Source organism: Adiantum capillus-veneris, chromosome 18, assembly GCF_014529385.1.
Source record: "Adiantum capillus-veneris isolate H3 chromosome 18, ASM1452938v2, whole genome shotgun sequence".
NCBI classification, from domain to species: Eukaryota; Viridiplantae; Streptophyta; class Polypodiopsida; order Polypodiales; family Pteridaceae; genus Adiantum; species Adiantum capillus-veneris.
Genome location: NC_140948.1, coordinates 36,848,220 through 36,863,582, shown reverse-complemented (window position 1 = coordinate 36,863,582; position 15,363 = coordinate 36,848,220).

Genomic DNA, 15,363 nt, shown 5'->3' with positions numbered 1-15,363 from the left:
TTCCTTGTTTGTATGGATATGTACAATGGTAGGTGGAGGTTGTGTCCAAGCTTCTATTTTTGTATAGGAACTACATGAAGACCAAGAATCTTCATTTGACTTTCTTGTTCCTGAGCTAGGTGGAACAAATTGTTCTTTCTTTGGTACACAAACTAGCTCTAGAACGGGTGTGTAGCATTCCATGATTTTTTCCTTTCCATGATCGTCAATTCATTTTGGAGCTACATGATTGGGCTCACATGAGCCAGGTGACAAGTAAGAGCACAATTTACGTTTTGGCACCAAGATTTGATCATTTCCTTCATAGTAGCCTTGGGCTTCCAATAGTTTTTTTGGGAATCCAACGCAACGTTTCTTTACATTTCTTGGGGCAAGTGGGACGTCTCCTACCAGGATTCTGTCTTTTAGCACTAGCTATGGTCGCTAAAGAAGCTTTAGGGACCCACTTGTATGTTTTCTTTGTTATATTAGGATGGGTCTTGTGTGTCTCAAGCTTTACTTCAACTACAGTAGTTGAAGCTATGGAGAGTTGGGCTATGGGGACATATGGTTCAATCTCTTGGACATTGCAATGCTTTGGGTTTTATTTCCTTAAGAGGCAATATCTCAGGGACTATGGGTTGAGTGGCAGGGCTAAGAGTTGGTTTCTGCGTTGTGACACTCCCTATTCCCCAATCAATAGTGCATTTGGTGACTATCATCCATGTGCATCCTAGGTTTATATTACCCTCCATAGGCATGACCAAAAAGTCTTGAGCGACAACCCCATTGTCATAACTGACAGAAGTGTGCTAGATTTCAAAAACCGTAGTTTTCTTCTTGTTGACACCCTTGACTTGGATAATACTCTTAGATAGAGTTGGCTTCCCTAGCTGACACCAAACTCCATAGGATAACAAATTATGTTGAGCTCTTGTATCCAATAATGCGTTATATAGTACTCTCCCATAGAGGCTATTTAGTTCAATTAGATATCGTAGAGGTGTGTCAGAGTACAATGAATCATCATCAATGTCTTCAAAAAATGCTTTCATGATTCCCAGATTAGCCTGTCATTGGCGTCTAATACGTTGTTGTCTTTCTCGAGCCTCAACTTGTGCTTGGATCTTTTTAAGCTCTGCCTGGTCTTTGGCTGCTTTCTTTTCATTTATTCTATCACACATATTTGCTCGATATTGTCATCTCTTATGTCTCTTACTCTTCTTATCTAATTTTTTATTACGACGACCGACTGATCTCTAGGGAAGAGTCACTAGATGAATCGTTAGTTGTGTCTTTTGCTCCCTTGGATATATTGTCATCTAGGGTACCACTAGGCCCTGAATGGTTTGTACCCACGTTTACACTAAGATTTAACTCAGATTCTTTGTCCTCAGAGTCAATTTCAATTGATGATTCTGATCCCAAATCGTGTGGGCTATAATCTTGTGAGACGCTACTGGTTACAATGCCAATCAAGCCTTCATCTTGTAAGTCATCAGAAGCTATATGCATTGCTTCTAGCATATTTAAGGGTACAAGTGGCATTTCATTCCCCTCAGGTGTTACCCAGGTCGTCCCCCTGTTTCCCAAGTGTCTATGGTTGTTGCTAAGTGGACCCAATCCACATTGTCCGACTCAGTCATCCCAAGTAGAACATCCATACAAGGAGAATCTTCCCCAATATCACTGCCCACTTTACATGTGTAGCAATACTGCAATGGAGCCGAGTGAGCTGTGATGTCAAATCTATTATCAATTATAAATCTATTTCCTAGCGGATGTGCTTGACCAGTTACAAGATCTACTCGAATAACAGAGTCTTGGAACTGCAAGTAGACATGGTTTAGACTAGTCATGCACCATTTTTTCTTCCCTCATCAAAGGACGTCCTAGATCATCTCAGATGCCATAGTGTGCTTGGAGAAATCCATAAAAATGAAGGTATTTCTTATTTTATGTCCAAAGATTTTGATCTTGAGATCTTCTAGCATCCCAATAAATTTAAAAATAGACCCATTGGCCATCTTTACTACTATGGTTGTGGTCCCAAGGTGAGGTCTTCCCATAGTTTCCCAACAATTTTTAGTCACAATGCTAACCCCAATGCCACCATCAAGGATTCCCTTCACAATTAATCCCTTGATAGTGATTGGTATGGCTGCATTGGATTCATCGCCCTCAAAGTATTATCCCAACTTGTTAACATGTATTTCTACAACAAGGTTTTCATCTAGGTTGGGTTGTGGATCTAAGTGTTCCTCCTCTATTGGCATCTCCCTAGCTCCATCCATCTGTGCAAATTGTGGTAGCCCGACCTTCAGTTCTCCATTGAGGAAAGCTCGAAGAGGGTTGGCCTTCCAAGGGGTCCAATGATAATTTAGTGGATTTAATTAATTGTTTTATCTTTTATCAAGCTCTCTCTCTCAAAGGGGAAAGGGGGACACTTTTCCCAAGGCTACCCTTGTTGCTTGGTATGGCTCTTTCTTGTGATTGGCTAGGCCTGGAGGGGTCCAATGAGATTCAAGAATGAGCTACAAGGGGGGGTCGACCAAAACAAGTGAAGTGAAAAGTGCAAGAGCTCCCTCTCCTTCTCCAAGCAAGTAGAGGTTGAGAGCCTACACCAACACTCTTCGCTATGGAATGCAAATCCAACCAAGAGCCATGCTTCAATGCTTAATCTTGCCATCTTCTCCATCTTCATTATTATGCTATTATGTATGCTAGCAAGAAGAGTGATGATAAGTGAGGAACTAATTCTTTCTCCTATGAAATGTTTCTTCTTCCTCTTCCCTACCCTCATGGCAGGGGGGGTGGTTGCTTGACCACTCTCTCTCCCATAGCGTTTGAGGTCTTGGGATAGTTAATGCTTTCCACAAAATTTATGTTATGTTCATGATGCATGAAGCTTTCCATTTTCATTGCATCACCTAGGTCACAAGGAACACAAAGATTGTATTGTAACAAGTCTCTCTTGATGGGAGAAATCATAATAAAAATGCCTATTGAAAGGGGGACAAGAATGAGCTACAAGGGGGGGTCGACCAAAACAAGTGAAGTGAAAAGTGCAAGAGCTCCCTCTCCTTCTCCAAGCAAGTAGAGGTTGAGAGCCTACACCAACACCCTTCGCTATGGAATGCAAATCCAACCAAGAGCCATGCTTCAATGCTTAATCTTTCCATCTTCTCCATCTTCATTATTATGCTATTATGTATGCTAGCAAGAAGAGTGATGATAAGTGAGGAACTAATTCTTTCTCCTATGAAATGTTTCTTCTTCCTCTTCCCTACCCTGATGGCAGGGGGGGTGGTTGCTTGACCACTCTCTCTCCCATAGCGTTTGAGGTCTTGGGACTGAGGCTTGGGATAGTTAATGCTTTCCACAAAATTTATGTTATGTTCATGATGCATGAAGCTTTTCATTTTCATTGCATCACCTAGGTCACAAGGAACACAAAGATTGTATTGTAACAAGTCTCTCTTGATGGGAGAAATCATAATAAAAATGCCTATTGAAAGGGGGACCAGCTCCACATAAATCCGGTCCTCAACTGTTGTCATGTTCTCTAAATTCTCTCTTGCAAAAGTATTGTTCATGCCAAATTAACTAAATGCTATTTTTATGTTGTTATCTTGAATTATGTTCACCGGCTATGCTCACAAAGTAATTTCGCAAAAGTACTCTCTTTTATTTCCGCTACTCTCAAGTTAATAGGCCAATTCCATTACATTGGTTTTCAAAGCATTTGGTTTCTCTTTGCTTGCTTAAGAAGAGAGGTCCTTAAGTAGCCTATAAATGGTTGATTTTGTTAATTATATTAGGGTAAGTGGGACTGGGATCTATTATCAGTTTTGTTGAGCCCACTATGTGGGATATGGTGCACACCTCGAGAGTTTTGGACTTAATAATGGAGTCTTTTTAGAATTACGGATTTACCATTATTGAGCCATAAGAAGTTCAAAAGGAGCTAGCCCTCGGCAACTCTGCAATATTCACTCCACTACTCTCTATAATTAACCACGTCGAGCCGTGGGTGTAGATACTTAAGAGACAATTTTCAAAGGCTAAGAGGAGTGACAACTAAGGTTTTGAATTGCCAAAGCATACATTAAGTACATACACAAATTTTGTTAACATGGTTCTCAATAACCAAGAGAGTAGAATGAACATTGATAGCTTTGATTATGCACCTGATGCTTCTAAAGATGATTGCCCCATGTTTGTCAATTATCTCGTGACTAGGTTGCAGCAAGCTATGGGCAACCCTGCTTTGCAAGACAAAGTTACTCAAAAACTTCACACTTATGGGATTTCCTTTCCTCTCCAAGAGGAGAGAGAGCTTTAGGAGGCCTCTTGAAGAGACCCCCAAAAGAAGACTCTCTCCCATACAAGAGGAGGAATCCAAAGAGCAAGAAAGCAATGAAACTTTAAGTTCCTCTAAAGATGTGGCTCCACGAAGATGGTGGTCTAAACAATCATCAACTCCTCCCAAGAGGAAGAGATCAACACAAAGTCCTTCTCCTCGTCATTCTGAAAGGGAAGAGAGGAAGCAAAGGAAGAAAAGAGTAAGAATGAGGTCACCCTCTTCTCCTTCTTCTTCACCTTCCTCCTCTTCCGATGAAAGCTATGGCTATTCTCCTAGAGAATACAGGACGGGAGGACATTGCAAATCATACCCTGCATAGCGAAGGTCACAAAAGCTAAAGAAGTTCAAAGAGGGACGAGAGAGCATCCCTTTTCTCACCTATGATGGCACCTTTGGTGCTATCGACAAAGTGTTGACCTTCATCCAACAATTTGATGCAACCTTTGGAGACAAGGGCTTTATGAAGTCCTCCAAGCTACGCCATGTAGCTATGCACTTCCAAAAATCAGCTCGTCAATGGTGGGCTAGCCTTCGTGGCAATGGTGAAGCCCCAAAGACATGGAAAACTTTGTGAGTTTCCATGATGAAGCAATTCCTTGCAAGCGATGCAAAGGACAAAGTGATAACCGAATGGCGTAGCTTGACGCTTCTCTCTCATGAGTCTATCCACAAGTATGTAGACAAGTTTTGGGATTTACATCTCAACGCTACTAGTAGTCTTCCAAAAGATAGACTTTGCCGAGAAAAAGCAACAGTTTTATGCAGGATTACCAAAGAGATAGCCGAGTATGTCAACTCTCAATGGCTTGGTTCTATCACTAAAGTAATCCACCACACCGTTGGTTGATTCACGCATCAACTTCCAACAAGGGGCTAACGGAATGTCAAGCCCATGGAAAATAAAGAAGGCAACATTTTTTGCGGTAATAAATTTAGTGATAATTAGAAATTTGACATGTTAATGGTCTATGTTTGGAAGAAATGTGTCTCAGCTTAATACGTGTCGTTTTCAATTTCAAAAATACCGGTTGAGAGCAAGAGGAAAAGGAGACAGTCCATCCCAAAATAGAGAAACATAGTGTAAAAATCTAAAAATAAATCTAATTCTCTAAAATTATCTCTTGGCAAATTCTAGAAAAGAAATTTTGTATGTCTAAAAAATTCCTTTTCCCGAGCACTTTAATGGAGAGAGATTAGAGAGAGAGAGAGAGAGAGAGAGAGAGAGAAGAAGAAGAAGAAGAAGAGAAGAGAATTTTTAATGTCGTGGGAAACTATCCCAAGAGACCTCAAAGATCTATCCCACGAGAGAGATGCACTTGCACACACACACACATACACTCACTTTCATAATGAAAATGTTAAAGTGAGTATAGTAAAGCTTGAAATGACTTGAAATGCCAACCATCAAAGTTAATGTGTTGGTGGATTATTGGATGGTGAGAGGTGCAAAGAGGAATTGCATGTTTTCTCTACCACTCCCCTATGGCCTTTTTAGCAAAAACAAGTGAAAGGGTCACGGTGGCTTTCAAAAACAATAAGAAAGTGATAAAATTGTTAGGTTGAATTAAATTGGTACCAGTGTTTGGGAAAGGATTGCCTCAGCTTAGTCTTGAGCCGATTGAAAATTGAGACTAGCTAGCTGCAAACCATGGTAAACGAAAGAAAAACCGATGAAATATGTGAGAAAGTCATCCAAAAATTCTGCAAATCTCAAAATTTTAGCAAATCTCAAAATTTCTGCTAGTATTTCTAGTTTTGTACTTTGTGAGGAAGAAACTCAACCAGCAGTCGCTTGATAAAAGAGACATTTTTGAACAATAACACTGGTTGGAATCAAGCTATAGAATGCACGAAATGTAAAGCCATGTGAAGTTGTGAAATACAAGGTGAAATAAAATGAACTAACTAATATGTGTGTGTGTGTGTAGAATTTATTAGAATTATGCAAGGTGAAGCTTCACTTTAGCATTCTAAAACAATAGAATGCAAAAAAAACCATATGTGTGTGTGTGTGTGTGTGTGAAATTTACTAAAATTATGCAAGGTGAAGCTTCACTTTAGCATTCTAAAACAATAGAATGCAAGAAAAGTAAAGACATGTTAGGATGTGAAATGAAAGGTAAGTCTACATCATGCACTAAAAACAATGGAAGTCTCCCTAACCCAACACAACACTAAGGGTTTCTTTTAGAAAGCCAAAAAAAAAAAGAAAAAGAAGTGACTTGCCTTGGAGAGGCATCCTAAGGACACGGCAAGCCCAAAATCAGCAAGGAAAGCATCATTGCCTCCATTTTATAAATTTTCCTTCGCAACGTGACAAGTGTCATAATAATCAATATCTAATTCTCCTAAATGATTTTCTCATATTAAACTGATCATTTAATGTGGGGAAGTGCCAGGGGAGAAAAAGCTAGAATATTGGTTAAGCTAGAAGACCGGCCACAGTAGGGATTCAAAGGAGGGAAAATAGAGATCCAAAGGGGGGGCCATCTGCAAACGAGCCATGTGCAACAATGGGCTAAAAAGACCCTAAGGTTCAGCCCATTAAGACTTCCAAAATGCTAAGGTTTCAAAATTCAAAGGTTGTGACCAAAGGTCAACCCTAGGGGAAATTGGATGCTTTGTGTGTCACTAAAAAGTCTTTGCATATCCCTACATGGGAGGGGGCGAGCCCTTCTTCTAGGGGATGAGAGAAAAAGTCACACACACACACACACACACACACACACAGGCTCCCTTTACACAAAGGGAATTAGGGACACATGTCAGCTCCCTAGCCCAGATGCCCACAAGGTGTGCCCACTTCCTATTGGATGGCCTTGGAGGTGGACCAATAAGAATTAGGCTAGAGTAAATCTAGTTTAATTTATTTAAAAACACTTAATTAAAGAACCAATGAGAAATAAGTCTCCTAGAAAACTATTGGACAAACTCCCAAGGGGTCCAATGAGCATTTAGGAGCCCAATGGCTTGCCTGATTCCTATTGGCCATGAGGCAAAGGGGTCCAATGAGAGTTTAGTTTAATTATTAAATTACCTAAAGCTCTCACAAAAGGGGAAAAGGGGACACATGTCAGAAGGCTATCACTTATGCTGCTTAATGGTCATTGGCTTGACTTGGGGAGGGCCAATAAGGTTGGAGCAAGAGCAAATAGCAAGAGGGCTCACCCAAGAGAGAGAGGGGGCTGATTTTTGCAAGGCATTATCACACACACACTCACACAATCTCATGTGTGAAGAAAGAGAAGACTATCTCTTCCCAAGCTTTAATGGAGAGCTCATCACCTACTCCAAGCTTGTGAGATAGAAGCCTACATCGACATACTCTTGGCATGTGGATGCAAATCCAACCAAGAGCCAAGCTTCAATGCATGCTCATCTCCTCTACCAAGCTAATTACTAAGCTAAGCTATGCTAATATGAGTGATTATGTGAGGAGATGTACATCTTTGTAAGATACTCTTCTTCCTCTCAATCTACTCTCATGCCCTGCTAGCTCTCACCATCTTCGAAGGTGTGTGAGGTCTTGGGTCTGAGAACGGGGATAATTAAAGTTGTGTTTACTAAGTGTTTTGCTTAGTGCATGAAGCTTTCATCTTCATTGCACTAGCTAGTCTTGAAGGAACACAAAGAATTGTATTGTACAATGTCTCTCTTGATGGGAGAAACCATAATACAAAGCCTTTTGGAGGGGGGACCGGCTCCATGCAAATCCGGTCCTCAACTGTTGTCAATAGCTTAATTTGTCTCTCTTTTGAAAGTATTGTTCATGCTATCTAACTAGGTGTTATGCTTTTTGTTTCTCTCTCCACCCAAGAACTCTTGTAATTCTCATTAGGAATCTATTCTAATGAAATGCCCACTATGTTCATGCTAATTTCCGCTACACATAAGTTTTTAGATCATTAAATGTTACAACAAGGGTTCCAATGAGCCTAAGGGGAAGGACAATGTCCAAAAGTCCCTAGAAAACAAGGGTTCCAATGAGCCTAAGGGGAAGGACAATGTCCGAAAGTCTCCTAAGGGCAACTCCAACAAAGCTAAAGAGAACGGAGTTTACAAAGGTAAGAACAAACTCTCTCCTGAAGAGCTTGAGCGTTATCACAAGGATAACCGGTGTTTCAAGTGCGGCGAATAAGGGCATGCGTACCGCGCTTGTCCCCAAAAGAACAACCGCCAAGACCCTCGTAGAGCTTCCTTGGTTGAAATCCAAGAGGAGGAGACTCACCAAACTCATCACAAAGGATCTCCTCTATGCCATGCTTGGGGAAAGGTAAGAGAACATGATGCTTTTATTCTCTTTGACCCTGGTTCTACTCACAATTTTATATCTATAGAGTTGGCCACCAAGCTAGGCATACAATCCTATGAGATGGGAGATGTCCTACCCGCAGACAGTGCCTTCAAGGGGCAAGAAGCTTCATTCACTCCCTTAATCGGGAAATTGAGGCTTCATGTCCAAGGCTATGTGGACAAAGAGGACTTCTTTATCTCTCCTCTCAAGCATGAGGATGTAATCCTAGGGGCACCATGGTTTGACCGCCTGGCTGCCGATGTTAAATTTCCTGAAAGGAGAATCTCCTTTAATTTCAGGGAAAAAGACATGTATATAGATGCTAAGGAAATGGGTAACACTATCCCCATTGTACATACACCAGCTTTCAACAAGGCAATAAAGAGCTCTATTTCCGTGTACATGATTTTTGTTAAAGATTCTCAAAATGAACCTAATGCTTTAGCAAAAGAAAATAAAAGCAACGAAAAGGAATTAGAGTTATCCAATTTTCTCAAGGGGTTTCAAGATGTTTTTATTGATGACATCCCTTGTGAGCTACCTCCTAAACGAGGTAATGATGACCATGCAATTGAACTTCTTCCAGGAAGTTCACTGCCTAACAAACCTCCTTATAGAGTTTCTCAAGCTCAACAAGAGGAGATTATGCGGCAAGTGCATGAGTTAGTTGAGAAGGGCATGGTTAGGCCTAGCTCATCTCCATTTTGCTCACCGGTGCTGTTAGTGCAAAAGAAAGACGGCACATATCGTATGTGTGTTGACTATAGAGCACTAAATAGGATCACTATCAAGAATAGGTTTCCCATTCCACGGGTAGAAGACCTATTTGATAAGCTACAAGGATTGACCTACTTCAGTAGGATTGACCTAAAAAGTGGCTATCATCAAATAAGGATAGTTGATCAAGACATTGTAAAGACCGCATTTCGCACCACATTTGGTCTTTATGAATACATTGTCATGCCTTTTGGCTTGACCAATGCACCAACCACATTCAACCGCTTGATGGAGAAGCTGTTCAGGCCTCATCAAACCTTCACTGGAGTGTTCTTTGATGATATTATCATCTACTCTAATTCATTAGACGAACACAAGCAACACCTCCAGGTAATATTTCAAGTTTTGAGAGAGAATAAACTTTATGTTAATCGAAAGAAAAGTGAAATTTTCTTGCAAGAGATTCAGTATTTAGGTCACATTATCTCTCAAGATGGCATCCAAATGGATCCATCAAAGTTAGAGGTAATAAAAGGATAGACTAAACCAATGAATCTTCATGAACTAAGAAGCTTTATAGGTATGTGTGCATACTATAGACGCTTCATAGAAAATTTCTCACAAATTGCGGGACCATTACATGACCTAACAAAGAAAAAAGTTAGGTATACATGGTCTGCTAAAGAGAACAATACTTTCGAAAAGCTTCAAGAAAAGCTTATCTCTGAACCTGTGCTTACACTACCGGATCTCTCAAAACCATTTGAGGTCCAATGTGATTCTTGTGGTGATTGCCTTGGAGCTGTTTTACTCCAAGAAGGGCACGCCATAGGCTATGAGAGTCAAAGGCTCGACCCTGTTGAGCAAGCTCTAGGCATATATGAAAAGGAACTCCTTGCAGTTCTACATGCCTTAGACTCATGGAAGCACTATTTATTGGGAACTCCTTTCATTCTGCGAACGGATCACCAAAGTCTTAAGTACTTCATGACGCAGACCAAGCTCTCCGACAAACAAATGAGGTGGGAAAATTTTCTTTCGCAATTTCATTTTCAGATTGCTCACATTGCTGGCAAGCATAATCAAGTCGTTGATGCACTCTCAAGACGGCCGAGAGTGAATGCGGTTTCCATAGCAACTCACAATGATCTATCTTCAATGATAGATGAGTACGCTATTGATCCCAATTTTAGAGATGTGAGTTCATCCGTTGCATTAGGGAAGAAAGAAGAACCATTTACTTTACAAGATGGTTATCTTCTCTATGGCAATAGACTATGCGTTACTAACTCACTACGTGAGAAAGTAATGTATGAATCTCATGCTCCACTGTATGCGGGGCATAGAGGGATTCAGTCTACCTTAAAGGAAATTGAAACATATTTCTATTGGCCTACCATGAAAGTGAACATACAAGAGTATGTTTCTAAATGTGTGGTTTTCCAAAAGACAAAATTTGAAAGAGGGAAGCAACTTGGATTGCTTCAACCCTTGCCAATCCCTAATTCACCATGGGAGAGCATATCCAAGGATTTTATCTTTGGATTGCCTAAGTCTATCCATGGGAATACGGGAATATGGACGATAGTAGACAGGTTCAGTAAACAAGCTCATTTTATACCTGTCAAAAAGACTATGAAAGCCCATCAAATGGCAACCCTCTTCATTTCACAAATTTTCAAGTATCATGGCTTGCCCATGTCTATAGTGTCGGATAGAGATCCTAGAATGACCAGTAATTTCTGGAAGGGTCTCTTTGAGAATTAAGGAACAAGGCTAAACTTCTCTTCGGCCTATCATCCACAAACGGATGGCCAAAGTGAAATAGCTAACCTAACAATTCTTGATCTACTAAAAGCCTATGTAACGGAAGTAGATCAAAGATCCCAATGGGAGAAGTACTTACCCTTAGTGGAGTATGCTTACAATAACACTGTACATACTTCCACGGAAAAAACACCTTTTGAGGTGATTGAGGGAAGATCAAAAAGTCCCTTGCTACTTAAGGTACATGGGAAGATCTTCCCTGCAGATGAGTATAGCCGAGACCTACAAGAATCTTTTCAAAAGATTAAGGATGCTATCTCTATCTCACAGCAAAGGCAAAAGGCTGATGCTGACAAGCACAGAAGAGCCCAAGCCTTTAAAGAAAACGATTGGGTCTTATTAAAGTTTCCCAAGGCTCGATTAAGGCACACGACGGGCAAGAATCCTACGGGCCACCATAAGTACTATGCTAAACTAGCAAAAAGGTACTATGGTCCCTTCCAGATTCTTAGGCCAATCAATGAGATGGCCTATCAACTCAATTTGCCCAATCATTGGCTCATACACAATGCTTTCCATGTGAGGCTATTAAAGCCTTACAAAGGAGAGCCACCTCAAGAACCAACTATTGAAGACCCACCGAAGATCGAGGACCAAGAGGAGGTGCTGCAACCTGAGTCCATTCTCCAACATGAAGACAAGGTATTAAGAGGCGGTAAGACTATCCGACGATATCTTATTAAGTTTAAGAATTATCCTTTTGAAGATGCTAGATGGATGCAAGGCATACAATTAAAGGATAACCTAAACCTTGTCAATGCTTACAATGCTTCCTAAGAGTAAGCAAATTTATAAAATGTTAAAAATGAATAAAGTTTTTTTTGTCTTATAAGACTCTCTTTTTCTTTATTGTGCACAAAAATGAAGTAGTATGCATGCTTAGATCAAGTTTGCGGAGACGACGTCTCCCAAACACCAAGTAGAGCTTGTCACTCTACTATGGAAGACTGATAGGACTAATGTGCAGACATGCTTGCGGCAGCCTCAGGCTCTCAACCGCCAAATGGACTAGTCTTCCATTGTGGAATGATGTCATAGGGTAACATAGGGATTCTCTACCCGCTAAGAAAACGACTCATGAATATGCTTTATCTTCTCTACACCATAGTCGAGGATGACTATGATTTCAAGAGAGAGGTAATGTCATAATAATCAATATCTAATTCTCCTAAATGATTTTCTCATATTAAACTGATCATTTAAAATGGGGAAGTGCGAGGGGAGAAAAAGCTAGAATATTGGTTAAGCTAGCAGACCGGCCACAGTAGAGATCAAAAGGAGGAAAAATAGGGATCCAAAGGGGGGGCCATCTACAAAAGAGCCATGTGTAACAATGGGCTAAAAAGACCCTAAGGTTCAGCCCATTAAAACTTCCAAAATGCTAAGGTTCCAAAATTCAAAGGTTGTGTCCAAAGGTAAACCCCTGGGGAAATTGGATGCTTTGTGTGTGACTAAAAAGTCTTTGCAAATCCCTACATGGGAGGGGGCAAGCCCTTCTTCTAGGAGATGAGAGAGAAAGTCACACACACACACACACACACACACACACACACACACAGGCTCCCTTTACACAAAGGGAATTAGGGACACATGTCAGCTCCCTAGCCCAGATGCCCACAAGGTGTGCCCAATTCCTATTGGATGGCCTTGGAGGTGGACCAATGAGAATTAGGCTAAAGTAAATCTAGTTTAATTAATTTAAAAACACTTAATAAAAGAACCAATGAGAAATAAGTCTCCTAGAAAACTATTGGACAGTCTCCCAAGGGATCCAATGAGCATTTAGGAGCCCAATGGCTTGCCTGATTCCTATTGGCCATGAGGCAAAGGGGTCCAATGAGAGTTTAGTTTAATTATTAAATTACCTAAAGCTCTCACAAAAGGGGAAAGGGGAACACATGTCAGAAGGCTATCACTTATGCTGCTTAATGGTCATTGGCTTGACTTGGGGAGGGCCAATAAGATTGGAGCAAGAGCAAATAGCAAGAGGGCTCGCCCAAGAGAGAGAGGGGGCTGATTTTTGCAAGGCATTATCACACACACACTCACACAATCTCATGTGTGAAGAAAGAGAAGACTATCTCTTCCCAAGCTTTAATGGAGAGCTCATCACCTACTCCAAGCTTGTGAGATAGAAGCCTACATCGACATACTCTTGGCATGTGGATGCAAATCCAACCAAGAGCCAAGCTTCAATGCATGCTCATCTCCTCTACCAAGCTAATTACTAAGCTAAGCTATGCTAATATGAGTGATTATGTGAGGAGATGTACATCTTTGTAAGATACTCTTCTTCCTCTCAATCTACTCTCATGCCCTGCTAGCTCTCACCATCTTCGAAGGTGTGTGAGGTCTTGGGTCTGAGAACGGGGATAATTAAAGTTGTGTTTACTAAGTGTTTTGCTTAGTGCATGAAGCTTTCATCTTCATTGCACTAGCTAGTCTTGAAGGAACACAAAGAATTGTATTGTACAATGTCTCTCTTGATGGGAGAAACCATAATACAAAGCCTTTTGGAGGGGGGACCGGTTCCAGGCAAGTCCGGTCCTCAACTGTAGTCAATAGCTTAATTTGTCTCTCTTTTGAAAGTATTGTTGATGCTATCTAACTAGGTGTTATGCTTTTTGTTGCTCTCTCCACCCAAGCACTCTTGTAATTCTCATTAGGAATCTATTCTAATGAAATGCCCACTATGTTCATGCTAATTTTCGCTACACATAAGGTTTTAGACCATTAAATGTTACAACAAGCATGACATGAATTGAGACAACTAAACCTAACTTTTTTATTTTTGGCATGCTAAATGCCTTGGTACCCAAAGGGTGAAGGTAGTTCAAATTTCTTTGGAAGACAAGTGTCTATACGGGTCTCCAAAGTCTTGTGAATAGAAAGCTAAAATTTTTGAAAGAAAGCGTTTATCCAAAACTTCATTTACTTTTTTTTCATGCTTGTAAAAGACCAAAAGATCAAAATATTAAACAATAAAGTTCATAGGAGTTTGAACCTATGATGTGAAGACTAGTGTTTGAGAAAGGTTTGCATGAGCTTAGACCTGAGCCTCTTAAAGATCAAGATTAGCCAATTGCAAAGGGTGGTAAATGAAAAAAAAAATCCCAATAAAATATACTAGAAAAAAGTTCAAACATCTTGAAAATTTGAAAATTTCTACTAGTATTTTGAGTTTGCATCTATATAAGCAAGAAATTTGTCGCTTAGGCAAAAAGATTTTCTCGAAAACTGTGTGAAGTATTGATAAAAGGTCCTCTCATTTAAGAACTTTTAAAAAAATCACTTCACTAAATTGTTTTATTATTTTATATGCTTATTAAATCTATCTTTTATTAAGAAACAAAAGCATTAAAATATTCTTTTGTTTTAAATTTTAATGTATCTTTTTATTTTACTTCTATTTTATTTATTTTGTTTCAAAATGATGAGATGCAATGTGCACCATTTATTATTTAATTGGGGCCCTTTATAATATATAAGCCATTTGTGAGTAGGAGGTACCGACTAGAAGAAAATGAAAAAATGGCCCATTAGTGGAGATCGCGAGAAGATGCTTGAGGAGATTTAGAGGTAGAGGATTGAGAAGGGGAAGGTAGCAAATGTGGAGGCCATGCCTCCCAATAAGAGACCTCTCTCTCTCTCTCTCTCTCTCTCTCATCCTTCCTCGACATAGGAATAGTGGAATGATGTACGTGCGAGTCCATGAATGTCGGGGGAAGCTTAGGTGCAAGCTCACAGGAAAGGCAAATTTGTAGGTTCGCAGTGACGTGTCAAGAGGTAGGGAAGGGCAATACATAGACGAGAGAAGGTTTTGGTGATAGGAGCAAAAAGTGAGGGACTAGGTGATGAGGGTAGAGGGAATCATGAAGGCATCTTTCATTTAATGTATTTTATTTTAAGTGAACCAATAAGAGCCGCTTTTTAAAAATATAAATACAACTTTATATTGAAACACAACAAAAATTTCATATGATTGTAAGCACTTATTTGAACTTACTCTCCTTTGTTCCCCCTTAACTTAGCAAGACTTCGTGCCTCTTCACCTTGTTTCAAAACTCACAATGGTGAGTAAATTCTATTGACAACCACAAAAAATTACATATTCTTGCCATGCTTGTGTCGAGTCACAAATACTCTTAGGGGTCCCTGATACATCGGCTAAAAGGGGAGC